The 18,592-nt window shown below is 39.3% G+C and overlaps 1 pseudogene; it reads right to left on the reverse strand.

Moving 5' to 3' along the window:
* Positions 1-1,632: 1,632 nt before the first annotated feature.
* Positions 1,633-4,835, reverse strand: LOC116207756 (annotated as a pseudogene).
* Between the last annotated feature and the right edge of the window lie 13,757 nt (positions 4,836-18,592).

Below are 18,592 nucleotides of genomic sequence, written 5' to 3' on the forward strand. Positions count from 1 at the left end.
TGTATTCGTAGCTCATAGCTTTGAGTTTTGTATTGGGGGATAATGTATAAGATCTCGGACTTGATATGGTCCCAATATGCGGTCCTTGATCCGGGTCTTGTACTGCATTTGATGTTCATGTTCCTGCCGAGGACCATATCTCAAGGACGGGCTAGTTCTTTTGCTCGAGAAGATCCTCGGTGTGGAGAATGTGAATCTCTTATATTACATCCACCACATGGTTCGATACATCCATTCCTGAACGAGTAGGTGAGCTTGCTTTGCAAGTTGAAACAACGGTACAAATCAAAGACGTCCCATTCACGAATGATAACTTGAACCATTGAAGAGCAGAGATGTCTACATCTATATATTGTATTGTTCGCGCTGTTAAGATAGAGCGTATCCCGACGGAGGCAGGTTGGAATTGAAAGAGGGGATCCATGGATCTGGATGAGGAAGAAATGCACAAGGAATCAGGAGAGGGTACGCTGATAATACCACCGGGATGACTTGTAAAGGATGAAGAGGAGAAGCTGCTCATAATAATGGATGAAGCCGAGGAAGATCTTGCCAGAGCAATGTTCGAACTCGCTATGACTAGAACAAGATGTAAATGCATATATTGACCTCTAAATATTTCTTTTGAGTATACTCAACCATGTTTAAATCCAGGCCAGATAATTCATGTCCTAATCAGACCAACTATCGAGAATACCATATGTAAATTCGGTTGACAACAGTTTCTTGCCCTTCAGGATGCTACTGACCAAAGTGTTCGTCGCATGCAGTGTTGATATAGCCAAGAACGAGTTTCATGAGACTTTGAAGAGGAAAGAAGTCTACAACTCACACACCATTCTTAGGATGGGATATGTCCCAACAAAAGTGGGTCAGAAATCGAAGGAAGCGCCGGGAGAACTTGACGAGGAGGAACAGGGAGATGAGGAGGAAGAGGAGGCGCCTGCAGCCATGGAAGAAGACGAGGGGAAGCGGGCATCAATGGATGAAGAGGAAGAGGAAAAGCTGACTTCAGTAACGGATGCAGCGCGAGGAGATATATCGCTTGATGGGCCTAGAGGCAGCAGCAGCGGTGAGGCTGATAACGTTAACGAGTCTCTGAGTAAGCTGTTTGCTTGGGTTGATATGGTGGCATCATCACTCAAGAACCTCGGGTTCCAACAGGAGCAAGGATTGGCAAGTCTGACTGCAAAGCTGGACGGATTGATGAGCTTCCTGAATCACCACTTTTGCCCTTATCCTCCGCCGCCGCTTCCCTTCACTGGCTAAACTAGTAAGCAAGCTGTTTTAATGCATGTAAGTATGATAGCCTATATGAGCTTTGTGTTTTTTGATGGTATATATATAAGCCAACTTTTGCTGCTTTGCATCTGAAGCCCCTAACTTAACGCAGATCTTTCGTAGTAAGGGATGTTCAGTTTTGATCTCTCTCTCTCCTTGAGCTCTGAGTATGATCTGATAAATGGTGCAAATATTCAGAGAGTTTATTCGAAATGGCTGTTTATATAACGAAGAATGACAAGTATAACACTAATCGGGTACAATTATTCACATCCAATCATCATTCATATTCTCGAATATCTTCCTCACAAATAATATGGGTCAATATACATTGCACAAGTATTCGGAAGTTCATTCAAAGTGCATATAAATGGTGGAGATAACCATCACTTTCTTCAGCTATTGTTTCTGCTTTCCAAACAATATTCTTCAGCCCTGCCGAGAGCATCTTGTAGAACTACAGAATATGACCCAAGATTTACAAACTTAACTGATCGCAAGGTAAATGCTGCACATCTTAGTTTCATAGACATATATCAAGATTCTTAGTGTAATTAGATTAATTCAGTAGCGGCCATGTAGAACTCCAAAAAGAGATTAGAACAGTCATCTGTAATATTTTTACCTTGTGAAACTCCAAGGTATCTCCTCCCGACTTGAGAACCTCAACCATGTAAAGTGAAGGTGCCATCTCAAAAATCTGAAACATATGCACGTAGAACTAATTAGACACGAATGAAAATAAGTTATAGTTTCACAAGCAGTGGTGATATTCTATTCGTGATTCTCTGCAAGCGTTTCAGTTCAACTTGGAAATGAGGAGGCATAAAAATACCTTCCTTCCATTTTTTTTCTTGACCCTTCCTTCCATTTTTCTCTGCCAGCCGCTCTATCTGCAGTTGGCAATAAGAATGAGAACCCATCAACATACGGGAAACTGATATTGTTCACAGGGCAATAAGAATTATCCCATCTCACAAGCGCACATGCACCTAAATACAGAAAAACTAGATTATAATACATTAGATGAGATAGTACCTTGAAATTATTTTTCTTGACATCAAAACCCATTGGCGTAGCAGCTTCCTCGATCTTTGCAATTATCTGATCAACTGAGCATTTAAAAGAGATCCTCGTTTCTCGTTTGATAATTCCCTATGATACCAAATCACAAGAATCAACTCTCTTGTATTGTATATCCATGAACAATGCCATAAGATAGCATCTAATCATCATAATTATTAACATATAAAATGCAGAGTGATCATTAACCTACTTGAACTTCACATTTTGAAGAGATGTAGCACACAAGAGCCTGTTTAGGTGTGAAAATATGAGTCCCTGCTTGCTACTCACAATAGGTCGATAGGCTGTATAAACTGAGTTACTCTTGACTCCTCATTTGGACCATTCATTTCCTAGTCAAACGTTAGTTACACACTTCATTTAACGCAGAAAGTGTAAAGGAACATACCATTTGTTTTCCAAAAAGTGTATTGAGGTGAAGTCCCTAGGATTTAGAGATCAGCTCAAAAGAATTCATAGTCACTGGGGTAATAGAACCGTCTTCCTGCCTTTCCATCGCAAGGTTTTGAGGTTCCTAAGATTGATCAAACTGATCAGCTCCCCACTGCCAATGTTAGAAATAAACCAGATGAGGATTGCTAATTCATTGGAAATTCAGCACAGGCGGCTCATCTTACTCCTGACTCAGTAAATATGGCATCAACAACATCGAGACTGATGTCGGATGGTTGAAAACTTGGAGGCTTATATCCTTTTTTAAACCACTCATCCTCAATGACCTCAGCTATTGAAACACGCTGTTGCAAGGAATCAGGACATAGTTTAGTAGAAGGTATAAGAATAGAACTGCCATGTCCAGTAAAAAATTTGGAAGGCCAATATTCTTTAAACTCGGAACAATTAAATATCAGAGCAAAAGGAATCATATACTTTGACCAATTAAATATCAGAGCAAAAGGAATCATAAACTTTGACGGGATTAGGCTCCAAAATTTTTTTGATGAGCTTCCTTAAGCTGGAGGAGAACCATGGAGGACATGAGAAGTCCGCTCTCAAAATCTAGATCAACAAAGAAAACTTCAATTATCAAGCAACACCTTATAAACCAAACATGCCTATTGAATCACTGATATTAAGTTCTTCCTCAGCCAAACCGCTATATAAGAACTCACTAAAAGATACATTTACGCCCAGTACCTGGAAGTATAAATTTTTTGCTTATCGTACTTGAATCAGTGATTCTAGGGCCAGCAACCTTTGATGAGAAAAAAAATTACAAAATCGGATTGCCAAAATTGTGCCTTGTCATTAAAACATGTATAACGGAAACTGAAGTTCAGCTCCATGAAATTCTACTAAATATGATGAGATCTCTTACTAATTGGACACGGTTCACTATGCATAACAGAAACTACTGGAAGATGGAAATACAAATTTACCTTTTTGTATAGTGCCATGAGATTGGCTTCTTCAAATGGCAAGTAACCAGCCATCAGGACAAAAAGGATTACCCCACATGACCATAAATCTGCCTTTGCTCCATCATACCCGTTGTTATTAATCACCTGGAAAATGTACACACTTCAATAAGCTGGAGAAACTGGCATTAGCAGCAGATTCTGATATACATCAGGAGCGACATAATTTGGTGTCCCACAAGTTGTATGGAGCAGTCCATCTTCCTAGATTGAAAGAAACATAACGAGTTCATTCTTTAAAATAATTGAGACAAAAGGTGATGGTATCTAATGGCACTGGAGAGTGAGGGAATAATGCTTTTTTATTCCCCATGCGTTGGCATCGGCAATCATGTCCTGAGGGGCTAAGAAACACCTTCGTACTCACCCGAACTTGCGGAGCTAGGGCACTCAGTCCAAAATCTGAGACTTTCAGGACTCCATTCGCATTGAGCAATAAATTCGATGTTGACCATGACCTTAGAGATCAGTCGGATATCTGACAGGTGAGTCCAATTTTGAAGTTCTTGGAGCAGAAATGTGTACCTTAAGGTCTCTATGGAAAGCCCCTCTGTTGTGGCAGTAATCAACAACATTTCTCTTCAATAGCTCATTAGCATAATCACGCAATTTTGTATCTTGCTCATTCTCTTGGCCTTCATAGATTTCATGAGCTGACTTCAAAGCCCTAGATAACATGACATCATTCATCTTCACTCCATACCTATGGATCATATAGACATATTCTACCTGCCCAGTTATGTCTGGTTGGATCCTGACAAGTGGGACCAACTTAGGGGCTATCTACTCCCTTATTGCAAGTTTGTTGATCATCCTTGAAGCACATGTGTGTTCAGAGTAGAAAGCCTTCACCTAGAAGATTTTAGTTGCCTTGTTTTCTAAGCACAGTATGACCCAAGGACATCCCTTACCCTTATTGTCCACATCTCTCTCAACACACACAGCCCTGACTCTCTCACTGTTATTTTTCACAAAATCAACTTCCCTACCAATGGAGATATTCAAATCACTCACAGCATTTTTGAATTGTTCCAAACTCTCAAACTCCATTGACTTAGTGATAACAACACTATGATCATCTTCTAAATTGAAACATGGATACCTGATACTCTCATCTCCTGAATCTTCATCATGGATTGACTTCAACTCATATGTATATATATCCCTCACATATATCATCATGGATTGACTTCAACTCATATGTATATATATCCCTCACATATATTATATTCTTCAAGGTTGGCAGTAGATGTGGATGTAGCAGGAGCTACGTATGTTCCATCTGCACTACATACTTCTATCTCCTAGGCAGAGCTAAAAGTATTTGGAAATTCTTCCTCTCAGCAGCAGTCCTGTCCTTGAACCTTCATTTACTCTTATATCCAATTTTATTAATGGATTTGGAGTTGATTTTGGAGGTTGAGTTGCTAGATTTCACCTTGCACTTTCTCTTCATTCTCTTCCCATACTGTGTGCTTCGAGGACGGTGCTTGCACTCCTCCTTCACCTTTTTCTACTCCTTTACCTCTACCTGATTCAACTCTTCCCTCGTGAAACTTGTCTGAACTATTGTCCTATGGTCTCAACTTATAGGGACTGTCATTTGCAGTGTCATCATCTGACTTTCCTCGTCCCGATCACCTTCTTCTGTCACGACCCGAAATTTCAACAGTCTCTCTTAAAATTTCTCGATATCTATTATCCCATAATTATTTACATAAAATAGACTTTCCATAGACTCCAAAAAATGTAAAACCGGGTAAATTGCACTGGTGGTGCAAAAAGTTTTATAAATGTTTCAATATGGTACAAAAAGTTTTTTTTGTTACTTGATAGTACAAAATGTTTCAAAGTTGTTTCAGTATAGTACAAACCGTCATCTCGCCATTAACGCCGTCAAGCTGTCTTTTACAAGATTGTAAATTTTACACCATCATGTAACTTACGTAAAACATTTTGTACTATTAAGTTACAACTTCAAAACATCTTGCACCATCATGTAACGTCCCACAAAAATCGGTTTTGCACAATCAACGTCGACTTGACGGTGTCAATGGCGAGATGACGGTTTGTACTATACTGAAACAACTTTGAAACATTTTGTACCATCAAGTAGCAAAAAAAACTTTTTGTACCATATTGAAATATTTGTAAAACTTTTTGGACCACAAGTGCAATTTACCCATGTAAAACCAATCTAGGAAGATCTAATATGAATATGCATCTCAAAGAGAGTAATTTTCTTTTCTCAACCGCATCACTAAACCAAACTAAACAAAAATTTCAGGTCGTAACATATTCAATACATTCTATACAAAAAGAATACTTATCAAATAATTAAGGTTTCTACATAGTTCTCGAACTAATCCTCGATGTCCTAAAAGTTCTCCTGTGCAACTAGAAGCTTATTTGGAAAAATATATGCAGAGTGTGAGCTGCATTTCAGTGAGCACAAAATTCCAGAGTGAAATGAATTATTATTAACTAGAAATATATTTTTTAAATGAACAAAGATAATATTAGCATGCCCACGTTCGTCATTTAACCAACACAATATATTGTACAATACATACCAATAATTACTAAATTCTTTCTTAGATAATCGGTTAGCTTTATAACCGTATAATAATATTTGAATTTACCACTAACTCAGCACCACCTAACATCCTTACACCGATTAAATCAAGCTCTTGTAAACAACACAGCTTTCACATAATAACTTCAAACAATCTCAACAATCATACTAGGCAAACAATATACAACACAACCAATCAACATATCTTCAACAATCATACCAGGCAAACAATATACAACACAACCAATCAATATATCTCCAACAATCATACCAGACAAACAATATACAACACAACCAATTAATATAGTCATAGGGTTGCATTTTCTTGCAACAGAGTTATGACGGTACCGTGACCCCGCACATCACATTCATATCATCCCCAACTCCCAATATCCATGTTTCATAAGCGGGGGCCGCCTATTAACCTCTGGCAGTAAGAGTTGACCTCAATTTATATTTCGCCGGGTCGAGCGGCTGATCGGGTCGCTTTTTCTATTCCGCCGAGTCCAACGGCCGATCATGTCCATGTTTATATTCCGTCGGGTCCAGCGGCCGATCATGTCCCTATTTATATTTCGCCGGGTACAGTGGTTGATCTGGCCCATATTTATATTATGCCAGGTCTAGCGGCCGATCTGACCCATTTTACAATCCGTTCGGTCCAACGGTCCCATGGCTATAGTTAAACAACACAAGCATAATCAATTGTAACCATGTCATCTCACCTCATATATCGTCATACACAACCACAATCCCAATCACATTATAATGGCAGCATGTTATCATAACATATCTTATACACAATCAGCATACACAATCACACTTTATATCTCAAATCAAAATGAAACATAGAAGGCAATATCTCTCAAATCAATTCACACAACATAGCAAGATCGTTTTCTTAATCTCTAACTATCACAATACTTTTCTTAAATAATTTATATAACTATAATACATCATTTTACAAAGGAATAGAGTACTCACATAACATATATAATATATATATATATATCATTTCACAATAGAATGAAGTATTCACATATCATATGTATATATATATATAATTTCATAATGGAATGAAGTACTCACACATCACATGTGTGTGTTTATATATATATCATTTCACAATGGAATGAAGTACTCACCAAACTCGCCCAAAATTATTTCACCGAGTTAAAACCTTCTGGTTCATGATTTTGATTTCCTCCATTGCCTATAATTTGAAGCATAAAACTAAATTATGAACAGTATAATGACAATACATACCGATGCTGGTAGGTTTCCCTCCTGATACGATAAAGCCACACTGATACTTCAATAATCAATCTCATCTCTATCTTATCCTATATTACCCATCAATCCCAGCTTAATCACTATAACTTAATCGTGTAACACCATTAATTCACCTCATTATCATCCTCTACATCTTCTAAAATCACCATTTAATGATTTTTAACCTTCACACTCTGCTTAAGCAATTAAATGAAGAAAAGTATTCATTTCAATTATTAACAAGATGCTTAAGTTAATAAAAAAAATTGATTTCAGTAGTGGAATTCCATGAAAACAAACAGCTTCTCAACTCGTCCAAGAAAAAGAAACTTAAAAGTAAAAGAAGCTCAATCAATTTAAATTCAACCTCTCATCTCATCCCTTTCGAGATATACACATGCATTCATCAACCAATATATCTCCTCACCCACCAAAACATTTATAATAATTTATACATGTCAATCACTCCATTTACTTTCACATATATAACCTAAATCATATCAACTTAGAATATGTAGCAGATCATATCAAACGGTTGACCAATTCAATTAGTCAAGTTCAACCAAAGGGTGCAAAGAATTCTAAGTACTTCCCTTATTCTAAAATACTAATAAGCAAGAGCTTAGTCACTCAATCCACCACATAATATCACCATAATGCATGATTAATTCCCAAATAAACTTCCTACATACCCTACTCTCAATCACAACAAGTCAACTTAACAAAAAAAAATACAAATTTCTGTCACTACGATCAATTTCCACTAAGATATATATATATATATTAATATATATATATATGCATTAGAAACCTACTAATTCAATCAAGAGATTTGCTCCCTGCCTCAAGACTGAATTTTTAAGCTCATATGGATGACCAAACTCATTCCAACCACAAAATAAGACTAACTCCCAATATATCCAACTCACATGACATTAACTTGGAGAAAACTAATCAAATTATAGCAACTAAACTTCTCAAACTTGAACCAAGCTGAGATGAATGCAAGGAGAGCCATAACTATGCCAAACCTGGTGAATATGAATGTTTGAATTTTAGTCAATCAACTTACAAATCAAGAATTCCAAACTTAGTCTTCTTCCTCTTCTTTTTCCCCAACGTGTCTTCTCAACTCAACTCACTTCTCTCTCTCTCTCTCTCTCTCTCTCTCTCTCTCTCCCTCCCTCCCTATTTTTGCTCTGTTTCTTCTTCTGTTCTAGAACACAGCCCCCAGCCCAAAACAAAATAGGAAAAAGGAAAAGAGAGAAGTCAATGGCGGTGGATTCTCAGGGAAAAATGAGGGGAAGAATGTTTGGCCACGTGGGGCCCTTTGAAACCTTTTTTCTTCCTTCTAGCCACATAAACGTGATATATAATATACATATATAAGTATATGTATGTATATGAGTATGTATGCAGGTTTGAAAAAAAATAAAAAGTATGACGGGTCTCACATCGCATACTCATGTCTTCAAAGTTCCAAATCCCACTGACCGTGATGAAAGGGGAAGCCCTAAGTCTGTTACCAGAGGAGAAGCCGTTCTTAACTGGCAATCAGAAAATGCGGTATCCCAAAACCGTGTACTCTCCTCCATTGGAACTAAGGTGGACACTCTAACGGCAAAAGTCAGCCAGCTTGATGGCAAGGTTGACAAGCACCATCAAGAGATCCAGTCACTCCTCCGGACACTACAAAAGAGACTTAAGGAGATCCAGAACACTCCTGCTGTCTCATACTTCCAGATTGATCTGGATAGAAAGGAGGAAAAGATTCGCAAGCTAAAAAACCAAATTGCGATTCTCTCTGGGACTCCAGCACCATCTCCGCCAACTTTCCCGACCAAAAGCCTCTTCAACTTTTTGGAGAGACCACTTGGAGAAAGAAGCAGACCTGCAAGGCTCACACTGTTCTCTCCTTCTCAGGAAGAACAACATCCTAAAAAGGCTACACTTGTGAAAATAAGGGAAAGGGCAAGACAAGCTACAGAGGTAGCTCGAAGACAACATGAGAAAAAGAAGGAGGTGTATGAAACCCCTTCAGGACTAGTTTTGTCTGCCCCCATGCCTCCAAAAGAAGAAAAGGAGAAGAAGAACGGAAGTGACGAAGAAGAAGAAGATCCTCAGGGAGCCTTTATGGTTTTCCCTAATGAAAATCCTCTAAGCTCTTTTCTTAAGGAGCAATGCGAAAAAAGTCAGATGGTGGTTAATGAAGTAACATCTGACTCAGTATCAGAGGAAGAATCAGAAGCCTCTCCCGAGGAGTCAGAGGACTCGTGGGAGATAGAAGACTCCTACCCTCCTTTAAAGATGATGGGAAGGGGAGATGGAGTTGATTTGGACGACGCCAGATCTGAAATGGCGGATCCACCACAAGCGGCAGCACTAGCAGCACCAACCAGGGGGAATCTTGTCTTTACTTTAGACGATATTCCCTATTCCAAATGGCCAGACAGACTCCAGAAGTTCTTGGCCTATCTCACTACTAGAGCACTCACAGTTCGTGATAACCATGAGCTCATGACAGATTCCGTATCTTGGTTTACCGGAACTTTACGGAACTAGTGGATTGGACTGGCAGACCAAGATCAAGTCCAGTTCATTGTAAGTAGCCCTACAAAAGCAGTCCATATCCTGCATGTTTATTTTGTGGGACATCCTGGAGATCTCAGAGAACTCAAACGAAAAGAGTTCTTTGAAAGAAAGTGTTGTTCCTACAAGAGAAAGCACTTGGACTTACACTTCAAACACATGGTACGACTATTTTATGAGCTCGGAGCGGACATCTCCCTGAAACAAGTTTTCCTCTCCACTATTCCTGCATCATTGGCAGGAGCAGCGGAAAGGTTACTACAGGCTAGAGGCAAAAGAGTTATTGACTGCACTATTGGAGAAATCCAGTAGGAGATTCACGTGGCCCTTGAAGATGCCTGCATGAAGAAAGAAAGATGCTCCTTCTTGGAGTTCCTCTCAGACCAAGGCGATCAAAGAGTTTAAGGCTCAACTATAGTCCCTGCCTCCACTCTAGATTCCCTCTACGGGGAAAAGGATCCTCCAGACAGATGCAAGTAACAGATACTAGGGAGCGGTCCTACTTGAAGAACTAAATGGCAAACGCCATATCTGTGGCTATAAGAGTGAAAGATTCAAACCGTCAGAACAGCTCTATCATTCCACCTTCAAGGAGATCCTGACGGTTATGAATGGGATAAAGAAGTTCGAGTTCCACCTGGTAGGATATAACTTCCTAGTTGAGATAGATGTGTCCAGCTTCCCTAAGATGTTGCAGTTCAAGCAAAAACAACTGCCTCACCCTCAATTGCTTAGGTGGGCAGAATGGTTTTCTAAGTTTGACTTTGAAGTTAAACACATTAAGGAGAAACACAATACACTGGCGGACTTCTTGTCAAGGAAGGAACAAGTACTGACTCGGCAAACTCTACAGGTTTTGTCTGTAATCTGCATGTTTTGAAGGTTGCAGTTCACAACCCTGCGAGCCCAAAATCAAATAGCAGGTGTACATTGGAGAAGCCCTGGAAGAATAAGGGGAGACATACCCCCTGAAGTCCATGACTTAGTACGGGAAAAACGGTTTCAGACAGAGGCACGCAACCTCCTCTGGCAGTATCAATGGAGGATATTCCGATTTCATGAAGGACTCACTCTCCTACCTTTCAGGATACATCCTCATTTCCCGTACATCCATCCATTCCAATACTCCGTACTTGCTCCATATCCTGAAGACATGAAATGGTTCTACTGGTACGAATGCCACTGCTATACCATTGGCATCTAGTTCAAGCTAGCAGAAATGCTCAGGTTTTTCAGGCGCCATGCTGCAGTTCAAGACATGATCAGCTACCCTACTGAAGACAGGAATTCGGACACCCATTTTATCCAGTTCCTTGAATGGTTCAAACCACTTCAGTAATGGGAAGAGCTTTTCACCGAGGAAGCAATAAGGGTACAACCAATGCCATATGGGGAAAGACGTATCATAGTTTTGTTCCAACAGATGTGGTATGTTGGTCCCCCCAGGAGAAGAAGCACTCGAGCCCAAGCTTGAGCTCAAGGGGAGCCATCAGAGTTTCAGCGGACCTACTCTTCAGAGGTCTGGCAGACTCTACTCACAGATATCCTTGACAACGACGTTGCATACAGAGAATTCCAACAGATTATCTGTGAAAAGAATGGAGTAGTCCCACAGGTCATATGGCCACCAGCCCAAGTTCCTATGGAATGGGACTATCCGGGGGATTATCAGCGCACCTGTCCTAGTCTTGAACAGGCCTTAAAGGAGTACAATGAAGAGAATCTGGCTCCTTCTCCTGCCTCTCAAGATCAGCATTTTTCTGACTCTCAAGACCCGTACTCTCCTGATCCAGAAGCCCTCATACAATTGGAAGATCTTATGCAGTTGGATCTCAATCCTCCTACTGCAGACCAAGCCCAGCCCAACTCTACGGCCTAGCAGGCAGCCCAGGCCAATGATCAAGCAGGCCCAAGTGGAACTGCCAATTTGCATGATCTTGACAGTTGGCCTCAGCCTGTCCTATCGTCACAGTCACATGCTCGTGAATGGTGGGATGATGACTTGACCGTTGAAGATATCGATTGGGCTCTGCACAAGATAAAAGACAAGCAGAGAAAGATGGTCAACAAAAGGGTCATGGGTAGTGATTACAACAGCAGCGACGATTCCACCGAGAGCGGAGACGATCCAACTACTTCAGCCTAAGTTAATGTACTATTTTGTCGGTTGTCACTGTAGCAGTTACTGTAGCGGCATTGAATTATTGTATTTTGTTTGGTGTACCGGTGTAATTTTCGCGTCCGTGATAGCAGACCTACTCTGCATGACAGTAGAGGGTCTCCTGTTCTTTGTTTGTCTGTTTGTACCGACTCCCGCCTATAAATTGCGGGTTCGTCTTCTGTAATAACAGGATCAGATCGAGCAATAAACTACTCTTTCTGAAACACTCTCTCTATGACATTCTAACTCTCTCTCTTCCAGGCAAAAGGGTTCTTAGAGTTCGAAGTAATTCTTCAATACCAGGAGCTAACTCCGAGTATGCTCTGTGCTTGCCTTGCATGAGGATCTTGCACATCAAAAAGGATTTGAGTATGCTCTGTGCTTGCCTCTCATGATGATCCTGCACATCAGAAAGAATAATGTCGCTCAGATATTCGATCTGAGGTAATCCTAGGGAATCAGTGGTATTAACAGTATAAGTTCTGAGGATGTGTGGCGGAACGCAGGGGTTTAAGCATGTTGCCCAGGAGAGGTGTTGAAGCTCGCCAAAAGCGTATGATCACATATCCCTAAGGGCTTATGTCGTTAATCCTATTGCACTTCTCTAGCCCCACCTAGAATTATTAACAGTATAAGTTATGAGGATGTGTGGTGGAACGTAGGGGCTTGAGCATGTTGCCCAGGAGAGGCGTTGAAGCTCGCCAAAAGCGTATGGTCACATATCCCTCAGGGCTTATGTCGTTAATCCTATTGCACTTCCCTAGCTTCACCTAGAATTGGTATCAGAACCTGGTTTTGTTGATTTACTGAAGAATTCTTCCCCCCAAGCCTGGAGTTTACAAACACCACGACTTCCTCTTCTAAAACCACTCCCTCGGTTACTGATATTAGCCTTTCTGTTGAGACTCCTTTCCGAAAGTCCTTCGGAAGTAAACTGGACGCCCTCTATGAGGTATCTTACCTCAGTGAGGACGATAAGATCTCTTCTATTGATCTCCCTCTCATAAATCCTTATACCGCTTTCTCTAAACAACCCTCATTCCTATCCTTGATGATCTTCCTCTTGCATTCTCTTTCTCTCAAGCTCTCTAACTTCATCTAAGGAAACTTCTTCAGCGATATCTACTACATTGTGCTCAAAGTATGTGTAACCGGTCAACCAAACATGCATATACATACATACAACATATACACACACGTGCCTATGAAATATACATGCATATCATATACTAAAATTTTGTGGTTGCATGTGGCCTTCACTATTGTTCCTTCCAATTCCACCGCCATTGACTTCTTCCTTTCCTTTTTGTTTTGTTTCTTTTCGTTACTCTGTTTTTCTGCTGCCCTATTTTTCTGCTGGTAAGAACCGAATGAAACAGAGATGAACAGAGAGAGAGATAAGGTATATAGCTAGAGGAGAATCGAGAGAAACGGTAGAGGAAGGAGACTAAGTTGAAGTTCTTGATTTGTAAGTTGGTTTTTCATCTCCTAAACATTATTATTCACTAGGTTAGCTGTTCATTAAGCCAACTTTTGCCCCATCTTAACTCAATTTCAGTTTTGGCAGTTGGATAGATTAGGTGGATTGTTGTTGCGAATTCATAGTTTATGGTTTTAAACATGCTTAATAATAGGATTTACATGTAATTTTCGATTTAGTCTTGGCCTATCTAGACTCTCTTCACTTTGTTTTTACTGATTCATAGTTAGGTTTGCGGATTGGGTTCTTGTGATTAAGGTCTCGATCCTTGGAAGTTCGATGAGTGATGAAGAAGCTAATGTTTTTGTGATTGTTAAAACTGATGTTCAACCAAATCTTTTGTATTTTTGGTTAATTATTAACTAAGCATGGGAAGACCGATGCTCTTGATTTGTAGTGTTAATTTGTTTAATTTGGCATCTTCATTTGGGTTGGTGACCGAATGGGAGAGATACATATACATGCATATGTGTATATACATATATATATATATATTAAACCTTTCTCTTTCATTTGGGTAGGTTTCGTTGCACTTACCGTTGATGGCTCATGTGAGATATGAGTTGAAAATCTATTCAAATAATTAGTTAACAAGTCAATTTTGGGTGTTAGGATTTGAACCTTGTCGAAGCATTTGGTTTTATTAAGTTAAAATTTGAAGTTGTGAAGTAATTAAACACATCTTTTATTTGTTGCTTGAGAGTTACTAACTGAATGAATGATTGAATTGGAGAATTAGATGAGATGAATTAGTTTTAGACTTTGGGAAGGACGGCTAGTTGAGATGAAAATTGAGAATGTTGAGAACTAACTATGGCAGCTGAAGCATAATAATTGTTGTTACATTGCTCGTGTGGAGTGCTAAGTGGTGGTTGTTATTATTGGTGATTATATATTTTGGTCTCTTTGATGTTTTAAGCTTAATTTGATTGTCAGGGATTTATGGACAGATTAAGATTGAAATGTATATATACGCATATTACTGCTTGATTTCTAACCGTGTTTATTATTTATAGGGGTTGAGGAGACCGAGACTATACACTCGGAAAGCTCGGCTCATTGAGTTATCTTTTTTATGGGTCTTCGTGAGTACTTTCTTTCATAGTAAAATGATAGTAAATATTTATACATATTGCTATAGATATGGAAGTGGCTCAATAATTGTGGAATATAACTTGATATATTTGTTGAGCATGCTTGTGATTGTTGCTTGATTATAGTCATGGGACCGTTGAACCCGGCGGATTACAAGTAGAGCCTGATCGGCCGCTGGACCCGGCGAAATAAAAATAGGGGCCTGAACAGCCGCTGGACCCGGCGGAATAAAAATAGGGGCTTGATCGGCCGCTGGATCAGGCAGAATAAAAATAGGGTCGGCCGCTGTACCCGGCGGAATACAAATAGGGGCCCCATCGGCCGCTGGACCCGATAGAATATAAAAAGGGGCACGATCGGCCGCTGGACCGACGGAATAGAAATTGGGGTCAACTCTTACCGCCAGAGGTTAATAGGCGGCCTCCGCTTATGAGATATAAATATGAGGAGTTGAGGATGATATGAGCAAGATATGCGAGGTCACGGTACCATCATAACTCTGTTACAAGGAAATGTGACCCTATGGCTATATTGTTGTTACTTGAGATTGTTGTCGAATATGTTGTGTGAAAGGATTATGTTGGAATTGGATTCAATATGTGGTAGAATATATATATATATATATATATATATGTAGTAATATGATTGATTGTTTGTGAATCGTGATAGTATAGTAATTCATTTTACCTTGTAATATAGTACTCACTGAGATGCACCTCACAGCCCCTGTATATATTTTTTTCCAGATAAGTTAGGAGCTAGACTAGCTGTACGGGAGAACCTTTGGACAACGGGGATCAGCGCGAAGAATATTTTTGGCAGATAGATCTACTCCTAGTATAAGTAGTAAGTTCTTGTAGAATGTTATAGTTATGTTACGACCTGAAACTTTTGTTTAGTCGATTAGTGATATGGTTGTGAAAAAATACTATCTTGAGAGTTCTACACATATTAGAACTGTTGGATTTGATATATGCTTTTGTAAAGCCTGTTGAATTGGTTAAATGATTTTGGGAGGTGGAAAGCAGGTTATATATGAATTGTTTATGTGACAATGGATATCGAGAAAATATAGAGGAAACTCTGCTGAAATTTCGGGTCGTAACAAAGTACAAGTGAACCTCCCTATAGGGATCAATAACTTCTGCAAGTATATTAAAGAGCAATCTTGCATCATCATCACTAGCTAGGGGTTCAAGCCCAACACTCAAATCACTAAACATTGGATTTTTATGAAAGCAATAGTGGGTTTGGTTCTATATTTGTTCCCAAGCATGTCTAAAAGCCCTACAGCAGTGAACTTATCTATGTCCTCGTCCTTCTTCACTTCTACAACGTCACCTTCATATCGCAACATGGGATCCCTAAAAAACCTTCCACCATGATGTATAATCACATCCACTGTCCTAAAAGTGCTTCAATTGCCACAGACCACAGAAAATCAAAAATTAGAAAAACCATACAATGCTGGCCAGAGCAATGTTCCGACTTACAAAATTCGAATACATAGACATAGTAACCAAACTGTAATGCACATTGTTCTGATCACCAATAAAAATATCATTTTTTCGCTCAAACCAATAGCTAGCAAGAGTTAGCCAGAGACATACCTTGGCTCGCGGACAAATCTAAAGTCTCCATCTAGGATCAAGATAGACGGTGCTCTATCACAAAATTGATCTTCTTCTCCAAGATGAAACTCGCGTCACGTTGCTCACGCTTGGAGGGAGTTTTGAGAGAGAGAGAGAGAGGCGAGAGACGAGAGGGACTGATTAAAGAGGGACAAAAAGGATTAAATTAAAGCAATTTTAAATTTAAGCGAAAAGTGAACAGTGACACACAAGGACGAAATTGATGTAAATATTATTTTCCAATACTAATGATAGATTTGACGGAGGGATGAATTTGATATGATTAAAGATGAAATTGATGTGACAATGTATCAAATTGATGTAAGGGACCTAATTAATGTTACTTGCATAAGTCATTGATGAAAATCGTTTACTCTGCGTGTGTATATCAATATAGTATTTATATTATATATGTATATGTATACGAAGGCGTGATTACTTTCCAATACAGTCCACAGCCACCGAACCGCCCCGACCCAACATCCACTTCTGTGGCGAGGCTCATTTATGTTAGCTCAGCTGGATCCAATCCAAAACCATGTCCAATATGGATGGAGGAGGTCCATTATTTAATTAACTTAATGCTTTCTTTGCTATTTTTTATACTTGTAAATCATCATCATCATCATCATCTTTGCAGCTTATCGTGGTTGATTCGGAGAAGTTTATGTCGGTACTCCCTCGAAACCACTTGTTAAAGGTATTTGTTGTTGGTATATGTCTAATGGTATATATCTATCGTGAAGGAACTTGACATTGCTTTTAGTAGTATTGTACATGTACGGTGAGTTTCTTCTTCTTCTTCTTCTTCTTCTTCTTCTTCTTCGGAGAAGTTTTGCAGCTTATCGTGGTTGATTCGAAGAAGTTTGATATTGCACAAGAAGATTATGTCGGTACTCTCTCGAAACCTCTTGTTAAAGGTATTTGTTGTCGGTATATGTCTAATGGTATATACCTATCGTGAAGGAACTTGACATTGCTTTTAGTAGTATTGTACATGCACGGTGAGTTTCTCTTTTATATATTTCTTACTTAATATTAAAAGAAAAAAATCGTCACTTTTTTCGATGGATAAAAAAAAATCGTCACTTAAATAAGGTCACATTTAAAAATCATTTTCAGAAAAAGTGTCGAGAGCGCGTTATTCCATCTTCCCTTCGAGCGAGGGCACTGAAGGAAGATAAAATTCAACTCTCTGGACACAAGGAGACAAACAACCAAGGAAAAAAAAAGCCAAAAAAATTAAAAACAAAAAAATGCAGAATGAAAAAAAAATTGATAGGACATCAACGTGGATTAATTCAAATGATTTAATGTTTATTTCGCTTAAGCAATGTTTCGAATTTAAGTTTTGTAAATGAAAAAAAAATATATACCGAAAAAACTGTCAACGACTCTAATTGAATTAAAGGGTCCTTCTGTAATATTCGGGTGAAAAAAAAAAAACATGTGAGTTGGCGCACTGCACAAAAAGCTCATATTTTGTCGCAATGTCACGCAGGCAGCACTGAATTTTTCCGCAAGAAATTTCATGGAAGGAAGGAAGCTCCACTTTCTGCAATCAAATCTGTCATTTGCTGCAATCAAATTGCCCTTTCCTCCGGGTAACAAAAGACGATTTTGCTAGTCTAACTCTAAACTTTTCAAAAATTATAGAATGATTCCAATTCTAGTTAATACTCTTTAAAAAACTCTTTGACCGAAGATATGAGTAGGTTTGAGAGAAAGAGTTTGAACTTTGAAGGGCTGGACCACGTAGGTGTCATACTGGCTCGATTGCAGCTGCCTTTGCCTAGTCTTGGATAGGGTCGCACTGGCTGGTCGAGAGCCGCCTCGGTTCTCTTTACAATTGAAATAGAGAAGATGATATAGTATAGTCTAGGTGGCAGTAAGCTGGCGATCACATTCTAGAACAGGTTGTCAGCGCGGTCTGCTATCGGTCCTAGATTGCAACGGTTGCCTCAAACCAGCACTTGGTGGGGGAAAAAAAAGGGTGCATCCAAG

Source organism: Punica granatum, chromosome 1 (genome assembly GCF_007655135.1).
Source record: "Punica granatum isolate Tunisia-2019 chromosome 1, ASM765513v2, whole genome shotgun sequence".
NCBI classification, from domain to species: domain Eukaryota; kingdom Viridiplantae; phylum Streptophyta; class Magnoliopsida; order Myrtales; family Lythraceae; genus Punica; species Punica granatum.